The 15,333-nt window shown below is 39.1% G+C and overlaps 1 long non-coding RNA gene across 1 annotated transcript in view; it reads right to left on the bottom strand.

The window, feature by feature from the left end:
• Positions 1-15,333, bottom strand: part of LOC129056740 (uncharacterized) — an 86,685-nt gene that overhangs the window by 66,639 nt on the left and 4,713 nt on the right. The gene's annotated exons all lie outside the window — the stretch shown is intronic.

The following is a 15,333-nucleotide window of genomic DNA, read 5'->3' as shown; positions in this document are numbered from 1 at the left end:
TGGCTGGTCTCAAACTCTGGGGTCAAGTGATCTGCCCGCCTGAGTCTCCAGAAGTGCTGGGACTACCAGCATGAGCCACCTCATCTGGTTTTCAGGTATTTCTTTGAGACAGAGTCTTGCTCTGTCGCCCAGGCTGGAGTGCAGTGGCACAATCTCAGCTCACTGCAACCTCAACCTCCCAGGTTCAAGTGATTCTCCTACCTCAGCCTCTCAAGTAGCTGGGATTACAGGCACCCACCACCACACCCAGCTAATTTTTGTGTTTTTAGTAGAGACAAGGTTTCACCATGTTGGCCAGAATGGTCTCTAACACCTGACCTCCAGTGATCCCACCTCCTCGGCCTCCCAAAGTGTCGTGATTACAGGCGTGAGTCACCGCATTCAGCCTCAGGTATTTCTTTATAGCAATGCAAGAATGGCCTAATACACTTTGCTTATATGACAAGAAAGGACAGGCTCAGCTGACACACCCAGCTTGCTCTTTCTTATAGGTTCAGTGTGGGTGGTGCTGGAGTAGGATGCTGGAGTAGGATGTAGGGGCAGGCAGATGATTAATTCCAGCTCAAATATTACCTCCTAGAAGATGGTAGAGTAAGTAGAAGCATCAGGAGATCTCTTCCTGTTAAAATAATTATAGAATCTTCCACAAAGAATCAAGGAGGTAAGAAACAGTGAACAACACTCTGAATTACAGATCCTAACAAGGAGTTCTGACAAGTTCTCCATGATAATGGGTCAACTTTCAGAAGCTTGCATCCTCGGTTTCCCTCTGCCATGTTCCCTGGATCAGATATTCTCGCTACAATGGTTTACCAGTTTCCAAGGTCACTTTTGCCCCCAGAATGAGAGCCCCTCACCACTCAACTGACTCTGGAAAGCAGCATTGCAACCTGCCTCGAGGGAAGCTTCTCACTCACTGTGGAGACACAAAGGCGACCTCTCGAAGCCTCCTCTCACTCCTCTGCTCCAGGTTGTCAGCCTCAGAATTTTATGGAGAGCTTAAATAAATTTTTGGTCCACCCCTCCTTTGTTTTCTCATTTGGAACTCTACCAACCAAGAGTTTTTCTCTTTCCATCCATTTCTTTGCTTTGCTTTTTGAAGGGCTATCTGACTACAAAAAGGCCTGGTTTGGTTGCAAGTGTGTTTGTTCATCACTAGCTTCAGGTGCACAGGGTCTGCAGCTCTGGTTGGGGATTATGCATGATGCAGCTGGGCTGGCCCCCTGTAATAATTGAGGGACTAAGGTAAATGTTGAAAGCTCGTAAACTATTAATACAAGAGTGCTTCTTTTCTGCCCCCACCCCTGATCCAAAGCTGTGTGGATAGGCTGAATCAGGAGCCTTTGACAGAAGCATGTGACACAGATGTGAATTCTTGTATTGTTCCAAGCTTCCTCTCATAGCTACAGACTATTTTTTCTTAACTAAGATATATATATATATATATATATATATATATATAAAATTCTGAGACTTTCTCAAATATGCAAATGGCTTAAATTAAGGGAAAATTTGTTATGGTTAAAAGAGGAGGGAATTTGGAGCCAGGCAGAGGTTGAATCTTGACTCTCAGCTCACTCTCTGAGTAGGTGTCTCAGAAAAACTGCCTGACCTTTGAAAAATGGGAAAGATAACACATACAGGGCAGGAGTGTTCTGCAGGTTAGAGATATGGAACATGAAGTACTTACTATAGGGCTTGGCATGCAGAGAGTTTTGCATAGATTATTTATTATGGATGCATTATTTAAAAAAAATCACTTGTTCAATGATTTTGGTTGAATGGGTGCACCATATAATACACTGGATAAGTTTAAGCTTATTGATCCTGAAGAACTGGCACCATATTAGAATAAGCCGATGTTCTTCTTTATGAAGTTAATATGTACATGTACTTCCTTTTTTAATATGTATACACTTGTTATTGGCATTGGAAGTCCTGTGCTTCTTTCAATATTGTAGTTATACATGAGGAGTTACTGGGTAAAGAGATCATGTGTCAATTTAGTATAGGGAGCAACTGTGCTGGCAACTTCAAGATTGGAAGAGGAAATTTAGCAAAATTGATCAATGCCAGAGGACAGGGTAGAGAGGAGAAAATAACCTAGTAGATCTCCTGGATAAGGGTATGCTGTAGTTTGGATATTTGATCCTCCAAATTTTATGTTGAAATTTGATCTTCAATGTTGAAGGTGAGGCCATTAGAAGGTGTTTGGTTCACAGAGGGTGGATCTCTCATGAATGCCCTTTTGCTGTTAGTTCCCATAAGAGCTGGTGGTTAAGAAGAACACATGGGTTCTCCTTCACCTGCCACCGTGAATGGAAGAAGACTGAAGCTCTCACTAGAAGCAGATGCTGTTGTCATGCTTCTTGTGCAGTTTGCAGAACCATGAGCCAAATAAACCTGTTTTCTTTATAAATTACCCAACCTCAGGTATTTCTTTATAGCAACACAAACAGACTAAGACAGGGTATAAAAGTCAGGCCAAATCATCTCCTACATTAGGCTAAGGTGAGGCTGGTGGTGTTCAGGGTGCATATGCTATCTGCTTAAGGGATTTTAATTTTGGGGTGGATCAGTGCCTTTCTTTTATGAGTTCTTCTGTGTAATTTTGTTTTTTGGCAAGAAAAAATAACATGGACTCATTTCCTGTCTAAATTTGCATCCAGGAAAGCACTGGCACAAAAAAAAATTGTAGAACTGTGAGACCTGGAAATATCTGGAACTTTAGAAAAATCCTGCTCTTGGTAGGCTGTCATGCTATTCAGAAAGAGAACTAGTGCCATTTACTTTAAAATCAGCGATCTGTAGTCTAAGCTCAAGTGCCAATTTAGATGTTATTATTCTTACGGCATAAATTTTTCCAGCTTATGAATATTTTGTATTCTTTTACAAAACTTTATTCTTTTGAGGAATAATTGTAAAATAAATTCAACTGTAGAAAAGTATAAAGAAAAAAACAAAAATTTTGCAAATTCTACCACCTAGGGAGAGATTATCACTGGTAATATTTGATACCTATAATACTTTTCAGGCATCTCTCTAGAGGGACGTGTACAATGTGTACATCTCTCTCTCCATCTATCTCTATTTCTATACACATCTATACATCTATGCATATATATATGCAATTTTGTATGTTTTATGATGTGAACATCTTTCTATATCAAGAAATCTGGATGTACATCTTTGTTTAATTAAGAAATATATCTAGGAGTGAGATCAGCAAGATGGCTGACTAGAGATACTTGGTGCTCCTCCCCCTGACATAAAAGGACCAATGCAACAAATAAACAGCTAAGAATTGACCGTAGTGTTGAAGGAGAGTGCTGGAGTGCAGCAGGGAATGGAGAGGCACCTGTGGTGATTAGAAGCCCAGGAGGGCCCTATGGAGGAACCTGGCCTCTGCAGCTCTACCTGTCCCACCCAGATTGGATTTGCTTGAAGACAGAAGGGACTTCCCTTTGAGGGAAAAGGTAAGCAGAAGAATTCCAACAGTCTCCATTGCCACTACAGATGCCTGCCATCTTTACTACAGAAGAATTCTGCAGTCTTTGCCTGAGCCTGATTTGCAGAGCTGCTAGGAATTCATGCAGCTGCACTGCTCCAGATTAGGAGCAGGAGGTGTGCCCTCCCCAGGCCCTGTGGTCCAAGCTGCTACAGAACCTGGGTCCAGGATTTCCTGTGACGATGGTCTTGCACAGCAGGGAAACCAACCCTCCTCACCAGAGGAACAGTCTGGCAGTCCTTCCCAGGGCAAACCGACCCTTGAGCCAGCCAAACCATAGTATGTCCTCTCTCTTGTTTATTTATTTTTTATTTTATTTTTTTGTAGAGGTGAGGTCTTACTATGTGCCTTGGCTGACCTCAAACTCCTGGGCTCAAGTGATCCTCCCACCTCAGCCTTCCAAATTGCTGGGGTTATAGGCATGAGACACAGCACCAGTGTGCCCTCTCTTGAGATGGAGAGATCCCTGAGCCACTGAGCAGCTGACATGCTCCCAGGCCAGTGGAGTAGCTACATGCCTGAGCTCAGGATCTAAGAAACAGCCTAGTGGTGCCTACCTTCCTCAAGGACATGCCCCTGGCCTGCCCAAGGGCCCTGTGCCTGCAATCAAGGCTTGAGAAACAACCTCCTGGGCTGCCTGTGGCAGAATTATTTCCATGCCAGCTAAGCAGCCATGACTCCACATCTGGGACCTGAGAAACAGCCCCACAGGCTATAGTTGCAAGGCACAGCCCCAGGCTGGTCAAGCAACTGCACATCAGTACCTGGCTAGAATAACAGGCCCATGGCCCCAACCCCAGAGCGCCAGGCCCCAAGTTGGCTGACCCACCTTGCATACGCACACACTCCAGACCTGAGAAACAGCCTTGTAATCCCACCCTCAGCAAAGAGGTACTACTACCACCACCACAAATTCTCAGCCTAAGCCACTGAGACACAAACATCATTCCATGAAAAAACTGCACAGAGACTATGTTACTGCATCTACCTAGAACCAAAGCCAATGCACTCCACCAAACTGACACCTCAAGAGCCATATATACAAATAAGTATTTCCCTACAAAACCTACTCCATAGAATTGGAAGAGGCAACTGTTCTATCAGATGCGTAGAAATCACTATAGAAACACAACAAAAAAAGAAAACTACAGGTCAATATCCCTGATGAACACAGCTGCAAAAATCCTCAACAAAATACTAGCAAACAAAATCCAACAATACATCAAAAAGATAATACATCATGATCAAGTGAGATTTATATGAGGGATGCAAGGATGGCTCAACATACACAAATCAATAAATGTGATACATCACATAAACAGAATGAATGACAAAAACTATATGAGCATCTCAATAGATGCAGAAAAAGCATTCAATAAAATTCAGCATTCCTTCATGATAAAAACTCTCAAAAAATTAGGTATAGACAGAAAGTACCTCAACACAATAAAGGCCATACATGGAAAACCCACAGCCAACATCATACTGAGTGAGGGAAAGCTGAAATATTTTTCTCTAAGAACTGAAACAAGACAAGGATGCCCCTCACCACTCTTATTCATCATAGTACTAAACGTTCTAGCAAGAGCAATTAGGCAAGAGAAAGAAATAAAGGGCATCCAAATTGGAAAGGAGGAAGTCAGATTGTTCCTACTTGAAGGTGACATGATCTTATATGCAGAAAAACTGAGGACTCTACCAAAAAATTCTTAGAACTAATAAAAGGATTCAGTAAAGTTGCAGTATACAAAACTGACACTCAAAAATAAGCAATGTTTCTGTACACAAACAACATACTAAATGAAAAAGAAGTCAAGAAGCCAATTCCATTTACAATAGCTACAAAATAATGCCTATGAGTAAATTTAACCAAGAAGGTGAAAGAACTTGACAAGAAAAACTATAAAACATTGATGAAAGAAATTGAAGAAGAAACAAACAAATGGAAAGACATTCCATGTTCATGAATGGGAAGAATCAGTATTGTTAAAATGACCATACTACCCAAAGCAACCTACAAATTCAATGCAATTCCTATCAAAATGCCAATGATATTCCTCACAACAAATAGAAAAAATAATCCTAAAATTTGTCTGGAACCAAAAAAAACGCTGAATAGACAAAGCAATTCTGAGCAGAAAGAACAAAGCTGGAGGCATCACACTACCAGACTTCAAAATATGCTACAAAGCTTTAGTACCAAAACAGCATGGTACTGACATAAAAACAGACACATAGAACAATGGAACAGAACAAAGAACTCATAAATTAATCCATGTATTTATATGAAACTGATTTTTGACAAAGGTGCCAAGAACACTTATTGGGAAAAAGACGGTATTTTCAATAAATGGTGCTGGGAAAACTTGATATCTACATGAAGAAGAATGAAACTAGACCATCACCTCTTATCCTATTCAAAAATCAACTCAGGCCAGGTATGGTGGCTCATGCCTATAATCCCAGCACTTTGGGAGGCCAAGGTGTGTAGATCACTTGAGGTCAGGAGTTCAGCTGGCCAACATGGTGAAACCTCATCTTTACAAAAAATACAAAAGTTAGCTGGGCATGGTGGCACACACCTGTAACCCCAGCTACTCAGGTGGCTGAGGCATGAGAATCACTTGAACCTGGGAGGTGGAGGTTGCAGTGAGCTGAGATCATGCCACTGCATTACAGCCTGCGCCACAGAGTGAGACTGTCAAAAAAAAAAAAAAAATTCTAAATAGATCAAAGACATAAATGTAAGACCTGAAACAATAAAACTGCTAGGAGAAAATATAAGGGAAATGCTTCAAGACATTGGTCTGGGGAAACATTTTATGAAAAAGACCTCAAAAGCACAGGCAATGAAAGCAAAAACAAACAAATAGGATTATATCAAACTAAAAGGCTTCTACATAGCAAAGGAAACAATCAACAGAGTGAAAAGGCAACATACAGAATGGGAGAAAATATTTGCAAACTATTCGTCTGGCAGGGGATTAATAAACAGACTATACAAGGAACTCAAACATCTCAACCGCCAGAAAAGAATTTTAATTAAAAATGGACAAATGATATGAATAGATATTCCTCAAAAGACATACCAATGGCCAAAAAATATATGAAAAATTGTGCAGCATCACTAAGCATCAAGGAAACGCAAATTAAAATCACAGTGAGGTATCATCTTACCCCAGTTAGATTGGCTACTATCAAAAAGGCAAAAAATAACAAATGTTGGCAAGGATGCCGAGAAAAAGGAACTCATACATTGTTGGTAGGAATGTAAACTAGTAGCCTGTAATCCTAGCAATTTGGGAGGCCAAGGCATTTGAATTGCCTGAGCTCAGGAGTTTGAGACCAGCCTGGGAAACCCAGTGAAACCACATCTCTACTAAAAGTACAAAAAATTAGTGAGACGTGGCGGTGTACACCTGTAATCCCAGCTACTAGGGAGGCTGAGACAGGAGAATCGCTTGAACCTGGAAGGTGGAGGTTGTAGTGAGCTGAGATCACACCATTGCACTCCAGGCTGGGCAACAGAGCAAGACTCTGTGAAGAAATAAAGAAAGGAAAGAAAGAAAGAGAGAGAGAGAGAGAGAGAGAGAGAAAGAAAGAAAGAAAGAAAGAAAGAAAGAAAGAAAGAAAGAAAGAAAGAAAGAAAGAAAGAAAGAAAGAAAGGGAGGAAGAAAGAAAGAAAGAAAGAAAAGAAAGAAAGTAATGTAAACTAGTATAGCAACTAGGGAGATCAGTATGAATGTTTCTGAAAAAACTATAATTAACACTACCATATGATCCAAGACTCCGACTATTGGGATTTCTTAAGGAAATAAAATCAATATATCAAGGAGACATCTGCACCCCTATGTTTATTGCAGCACTATTCACAATAGCCAAGATATGGAATTAACCTAAGTGTCCAACAACAGATGAATGGATAAAGAAAATGTGGCATATATACACACAATGGCGTACTATTCAGCCATTATAAAGAATGAAATCCTGTTATTCATGGCAATATAGATGGAACTGGAGAATCTTATGTTAAGTGAGATAAGCTAGGAACAAAAAGTTAAGCACTGCATGTTCTCACTCACATGGGCAAGCTAAAAAATGTTGATCAAATAGAAATAGAAATCAAAAGTAGAACAAAGGATACTAGAGGCTAAAGAAGGATGGGGGAAGGGGAAATAAGGAGACATCTATTAAAGGATACAAAATTACAGCTAGATAGGAAGAATAAATTCTAGTGCTCTATACCACTGTAGATGGCTATAGTTAACCATAATACATTACATAGTTTCAAATAGCTAGAAGGAGGATATTGCATGTTCCCAATACAAAGAAATGATAAATGTTTAAGAACATGGATATGCTAATTACCTTCAACTGATCCCTATCTATTATACATCATTAAGTACCCTATAAATATGTAATATTATATGTCAAATAAATAATTAAAATATTATTAATCACAAAAAGGATGTATGCAACCAAAATTATGTATAGCAGACTATAGCCACAGCAAGCACAATTTTTGTTGAAAAATTACAGTGTGGTTAAAGGCATTTCTCTTGACAGCCTGGCATTGATGGTGTACCACACCATGCCAGAAATTCTGAAGGCAAATTTTCTTAATAAATTCCTTTCTGTTTTGAAAAAAAGAAAGATTATTCATTTGTAATGAATAATATGCAGCTTTAAAAAAAAAACTCTTTAAATTATTTAAGATAATTTAAACAAATTACTAACAGAAATTGTTCTAATGCCTATATGTGTATAACATGTGTATATATTTGTTTGACTATTTGGGTTTTTTTAATTTGTGCTTATTTTTCAAATAATTTTATGTTTAAATTCTAAAAGTACTAAGCTCCCTCTAACTCCTACCTTCAGCTACTTGGTTCTCCTTCCAAAATGCAAAAAAATTATCATTTTTTTGTACATCCTTCTAGAGATAACTAGTTAACTATCCAACTAGTTAATGAATAGTTGGGCAAATGTATATATTTGCAAAACATATATTTATGTGAATATACATGCATATAAATGCACTTTTATATATTATTTTCTCTCATATATAAATGGTAGCACCTTATACACACTACTACTCTCTAGTTTTTTTTCAGACAATGTATCTTTGATATCACTTTAAGTATCTTTATAAAGAATTTTCTCATTTGTAAGACTTCCATAGTATTTCATGGCATGGAAAATCACAATTTATTTAACTAGATCCCATGGATAGACATGTATGTTGTTTCCAATTTTTGGCTATTGCAAATAATACTGAAAGCAATAAGCTTGTGAAAATACGTCACATGACTGTAAATATATCTGTAAATTAAATTTCTGTAAGTGGGATTACTGGGTCAAAAAAGATGTTGCCAAATTATCTTTCATAGAGTTGTTCTAATTAAATGACCATCAGTACTACATAGGAATGCCTATTCCTCCACAGCCTCATCAACATTGTGAGTTATCAAAATTGTTTATCTTCATTAATCAGATTGGATAAAAATAGTATCTTTATGTTTGTTCGTTTGTTTTTTGAGATGGGGTCTCGCTCTGTCACCCAGGCTGGAGTGCAGTGGTGCAATCTCGGCTCACTGCAACCTCCACCTCCTGGGTTCAAGTGATTCTCCTGCCTCAGCCTCCTGAGTAGCTGGGACTACAGGCATGTGTCACCATGCCCGGCTAATTTTTTGTATTTTTAGTAGAAATGGGGTTTCACCGTGTTAGCCAGGATGGTCTCGATCTCCTGACCTTGTTATTTGACCGCCTTGGCCGTCCAAAGTGCTGGATTATAGGCGTGAGCCACCTCGCCCACCTCTTTATGTAATTTTAATTTTCACTTATCTTACTATGAGTGAGGATAAATACATTTTCATATATTTAAGATGAATTTGGCTGAACTTGATGGCTCACAACTGCAATCCCAGCACATTGGGAGGCTGATGCAGGAGAATCTCTTGAACCCAGTTCAAGACCATCCTGGGCAATATAGCAAGACCTTGTCTCTACAAATAATAAAAAATTAGCAGGGCATTGTGTCACATGCCTGTGGTCCCAGCTATTGGGGAGGCTGAGGTGGGAGGATCACTTGAAGCTGGGTAATCAAGACTGCAGATGAAGGGGGCTAGCCCCTCCACACCTGTGGGTATTTCTCGTTAGGTGGGACCAGAGACTGAGAAAAGAAATAAGACACAGAGACAAAGTATAAAGAAAGAACAGTGGGCCCAGGGGACCCACGCCGGCACTGGTCTCTGAGTTCCCTCAGTATTTATTGATCACTATCTCTACCATCTCGGTGAGGGCGATGTGGCAGGACTAAAGGGTAATGGTGGGGAGAGGGTCAGCAGGAAAACATGTGAGCAAAGGTCTCTGTGTCATAAATAAGTTTAAGGAAAGCTGCTGTGCCTCGATGTACACGTAGGCCAGATTTATGTTTGACTTTACACAAACATCTCAGTGCAGTAAAGAGCAGTATTGCCGCCAGCATATCTCACATCCAGCTATAAGGCGGTTTTCTCCTATCTCAGTAAATAGAATGTGCGATCAGATTTTACACCGAGACATTCCATTCCCAGGGACGAGCAGGAGACAGATGCCTTCCTCTTATCTCAACTGCAAAGACGCCTTCCTCTTTCACTAATCCTCCTCAGCACAGACCCTTTACGGGTGTCGGGCTGGGGGATGGTCAGGTCTTTCCCTTCCCATGAGGCCATATCTCAGGCTGTCTCAGTGGGGAGAAACCCTGGACAACACCCGGCTTTCCTGGGCAGAGGTCCCTGTGGCCTTCCACAGTGCATTGTGTCCCTGGTTGCTCAAGACTGGAGAATGGCGATGACTTTTACCAAGCATACTGCCTGCAAACACTTCTTAACAAAGCACATCCTGCACAGCCCTAAATCCATTAAAACTTGAGTCAATACAGCACATGTCTCTGCGAGCACTGGGTTGGGGCTAGGGTTACAGATTAACAGCATCTCAAGGCAGAAGAATTTTTCTTAGTACAGAACAAAATGGAGTTTCTTATGTCTACTCCTTTCTACATAGACACAGTAACAGTCTGATCTCTCTTTCTTTCCCCCACAGCAGAGAGCTGAGGTCATGCCGCTGCACTCCAGTGACAGGGTGAAACCCCATCTCAAAAAAAAAGTGGGGGATAAATTTGTATTTCCTTTCCTGTGAATTGCTTCTTCATAGTATTTGCTTATTTTTTTGTTTATTATTTTCTTATTGATTTGCAGGAGCTTTTTACCCACTAGGAAAAGTAGCCTTTTGCAATATGAATTATGAACATATTTATGTTTAAATAATAAAAAAGTAGAAAACGTGTTTAACCAAACAAGACATGCAAAGATTGTGTGTGTGCAAATGTTTATTTTTCTTGTGGTGAACAGTGAGAATAAAATAATTTATTGACATTTAAGCAGTAAAGTTAAATGAGCATGACTTTAGTCAGATTCAACTCATGTGCACACTGGCTTAAGCAAAAGAGAAAAAAAATTATCTTTTTATGTAAGAGGAAGCCCACAGATGGGCAGCTTCAGATGTCATCAATCGTCCTCAAAAATCCAGGTTATTTTTGTCTGTCTTGATATTCTTCTCCCTACATCATAATAAGTCTAGCTCCTTTTGCATTTATGAGGTTACCACCAGAAGAAACCATGGCTATGTACCTCCTTGTGTAGGCCCAGTAGGAGAATGAAATTGGCTTTTAAATGAAATGAAAGCCTTTCCCACAGAGATTCCATCAAACCTCTTCTCATGTTTCATTGGCAAGAATTGGATCATTGGCCCAGTTTTTAATCATTGGCAGGAGGTATTGAACTATTTTTCACTCAAATAGATTCACCTCTTTGTCCAAGATCAATACTCCAAAAATCATTACTGCCACTCACCATGGAGGTAAAGTAGATAGATGTTGGGTAGATTTCCCCAGCACCAGTCAAGTGGCACAACTTCTCTGTGCTTTGTTTTCCTTCTCCATCCGTTGAGAATAGTAATAGTACCTGACTCAGAGACATTTTGTTCAACGCCTTGCACTAAGCAAAAGCCCAGTAAAAGTTTGCCCCTTTCTATTGCCTTCTGTTCCTTCCTAGCATGACTATTGTTTTTGTTATTACTACTACTTACTGAATGTCTGTTTAAGCAGCAAAGTTTGGGAAAAAAGCAGCTGAAACCTCTTTTTAGAAGATATATATGGCTATTGCTAGAACATCCTGATCCTGTTTCTGACTGATCAGTTGTGTCTACATGGATTGTCCATCATATTAGAATCTGAATGGCATCAGTAAGAAATTTTATCATTCAACAATTGGCTTTCATAGATTTATTAGTGAGATGAAATTTTTAATTTTAAACTTACTACAGAAATATTTTTGACAATTGAAAATTAATTTTTCCATGCAGATACCTTTCCTTTGGCTTTTTGACATACACAGTGCTATGCTTTCCCCCAATGTTTTCACAAAAGAACTTGCTGGCAGGCGCTGAAGCAGAGCAGAGGAAGATGAGGAATGACAACACGAAAAGGAGGCCTAGATCATCAACACTTGCAAAATGTTTCCCCTACTGATGCCTATTTTTTACAATTTTTTTCTTCTAGGCTATGTTTTGTTTGATATTCTAACGTATTTGTGCTACTATCTTCTCAACCATACATACTTATACCTATCAAAACCAACATAAATTATCCACACAATAAACAGAGAGAAAAAATTATTTAATAGCACCATATGGCAGACATATGAGACAATATCAAATGGCCTAACATATAAATAAAGTTCCAGATGTAGAAGAGAATATGGCAGAAGAAATATTTTAAAATATAATGCCTGACAATTGAAGAAAAACATGAACCTCAATATTCAACCACATTTAAGGACATGTATTACTCTATTCTCACACTGCTAATAAAGACATACCTGAGATTGGGTAATTCATAAAGGAAAGAGGTTTAATTGACTCACAGTTCTACATGGCTGGGGAGGCCTCACAATCATGGCAGAAGGTGAACGAGGAGCAAAGTCACATCTTATATGGCAGCAGGCAAGAGGACATGTGCAGGGGAACTCCCCTTTATAAAACCATCAGATCTTGTGAGACTTATTCACTATCATGAGAACAGCATAGGAAAACTCACACTCATGATTCAATTACCTCCTGCCGGGTCCCTCCCATGACTTGTGGAGATTATTACAACTCAAGGTGAGACTTGGGTGGAGACACAGAGCCAAACCATATCAGCATATCGTAGTCAAACTGCTAAAAACCAAAAATACATCTAAACAATAAAAGCTGAGAGAGTTTGAGGCCAGCAGAACTAGGCAACATAAGATACTAATGGCAGTTCTTTGGGCCAAAGAAAAATAATCACATATGGAAGCATAAATCTTTAGAAAGAAGTAAAAATCACTGGAAAGAGAAATATCTGAGTAAATAGAAATATATAATTTTTCTTTAAAATTTTAAAGAGGCTATTTACCATTTAAAGTAAAAATAGGCTGGGTGCGGTGGCTCAAGCCTGTAATCCCAGCACTTTGGGAGGCCGAGGCGGGCAGATCACGAGGTCAGGAGATCGAGACCATTCTGGCTGACACGGTGAAACCCCATCTCTACTAAAAATACAAAAAATTAGCCAGGTGTGGTGGCGGGAGCCTGTGGTCCCAGCTACTCGAGAGGCTGAGGCAGGAGAATGGTGTGAACCCGGGAGTCAGAGCTTGCAGTGAGCCGAGACTGCGCCACTGCATTCCAGCCTGGGTGACAGAGCGAGACTCCATCTCAAAAAATATAAAATAAAATAAAATAAAAATAAAGTAAAAATAAGCAATACATTGTGGGATTTAGTACATTTGTACAAGTAAAATATGTGACAATAGTAGCACAAATGACTAGAGGGTAGGTAAATGGAAATATACAGTTGTAAGTATTTTACACTATTTGTAAAGTGGTAGAATATGAAGTCAAGGTGGACAGTAATAAGTTAAGGGTACATATTTTAATTTGTAGAGCAGTTCTGTTCAATAGAATTTTCTGAAATTATAGAAATGTTCTGTCATCTTCACTGTCCAATATAGCAGTGACTAGCCACATGTGACTATTGTGCACTTGAAATGTGACCAGTGCAACTAAGAAATTGGAATTTTAGTTTTAACTAATTTAAACTTAAATAGTAGCATACAGCTAATTGCTACCATACTGAACAGAACAACTTTAGAATAACTACTGAGAAGATACAAAAAGGTATATCTGAAAAGCCAATATAGGAGATTTTTAAAAAGTATAATAAAAACAACTAGTTAATCCAAAAGAAGAGAAGAAAAAGAGAACAATAGAACAAAGAATAGATGAAATAAATAAAAAACAAGCAGCAAATGATGGTAGGCCTATACCCAGCATATTAGTAACTATATTAAATATAAACGCATGAAAATCTTGGTTGTCAAATGGGATTTAGAAACAAAACAGAACTGGCCAGGTGCAGTGGCTCATGCCTGTAATCCCTGTACTTTGGGAGGCCAAGGCAGGCAGATTGCCTGAGGTCAAGAGTGTGAGATCAGTCTGGGCAATGTGGCAAAACCCCGTTACTACAAAAAAATATAAAAATTAGCCGGGTATTGTGGGACACACCTGTCATCCCAGCTAGTTGTGAGTGTGAGATGGGAGGCTCACTTGAGCTTGGGATGTTGAGGCTGCGGTGTGTTGTGTTCACACCACTGCACTCCAGCCTGAGTGATAAAGTGAGACCCTGTCTTGAAAAAATTAATTATTTAAATTAAATAAATTTTAAAACCCCAGAACCAATTCTATTCTCTTTACAAGAGACACCCTTTTTCTTTTTAGATAATTTTAAATTTACAGAAAAGTCACAAGAATATACAAAGAACTCCTTTACCCAGAATCACTAATGTGTTATACTTTGGCACATTTATTGTTTCTTTCTCTCTGATTCTTCTAACTCATTTGAGAGTAGGCTTCATATAGCATGCCCTTTTACGCTTGATGTGTTAGTATATATTTTCCAAGAAGAATACTCCTACCTCTGCTCAGTACAATTAACAACATTGATACAATACTTGTATTTAACATATAGTTCAAATTCCAATATTATCAGTTGTCCTTATATTGTCCTTTATAGAAATTTCCTCCAATACAGGATATAGTACAGAATCACAGATTGTATTTAATTGTAATGTCTCTTCAGATTTTCAAATTTCAAAACAGTTCCTTAAGTGAAAGATTAGAAAGGTATTAAGTTGAACTCTCATTAATTGCAGATGATATGAAAAGTCAAAAGAATCTGTATACTACTATAACTAATAAATTAATTTAGCAAAGCCATCAAATATAAGGTCAATACTTTTTTTTCATCAGCTCTTACGTTCTGGGGTACATGTGTAGGATGTGCAGGTTTGTTACATAGGTAAATGTGTGCCATGGTGGTTTGCTGCACAGATCAACCCCTCACCTGGGTATTAAGCCCAGCATCTATTAGCTATTTTTCCTGATGTTCTCCCTCCCAGTGCCCCCTGACAGGCCCCAGTGTCTGTTGTTCTCCTCCATGTGTCCATGTGCTCTCATCATTCAGCTCACACTTATAAGTGAGAACATGTAGTGTTTGGTTTTTTGTTCTTGTGTTAGTTTGCTGAGGATAATGGCTTCCTGCTCCATCATGTCCCTGCAAAGGACATGATCTCATTCCTTTTTAAGGCTGCATAGTATTCCATGGTGTATATGTACCATATTTTTTAAATCCAGTCTATTATTGATGGGCATTTGGGTTGATTCCATGTTGTGCTGTTGTAAATAGTGCTTCAATGAACATACATGTG

Source organism: Pongo abelii, chromosome 5 (assembly GCF_028885655.2).
Source record: "Pongo abelii isolate AG06213 chromosome 5, NHGRI_mPonAbe1-v2.0_pri, whole genome shotgun sequence".
NCBI classification, from domain to species: Eukaryota; Metazoa; Chordata; class Mammalia; order Primates; family Hominidae; genus Pongo; species Pongo abelii.
This window is presented reverse-complemented; position numbering and strand designations above follow the sequence as displayed.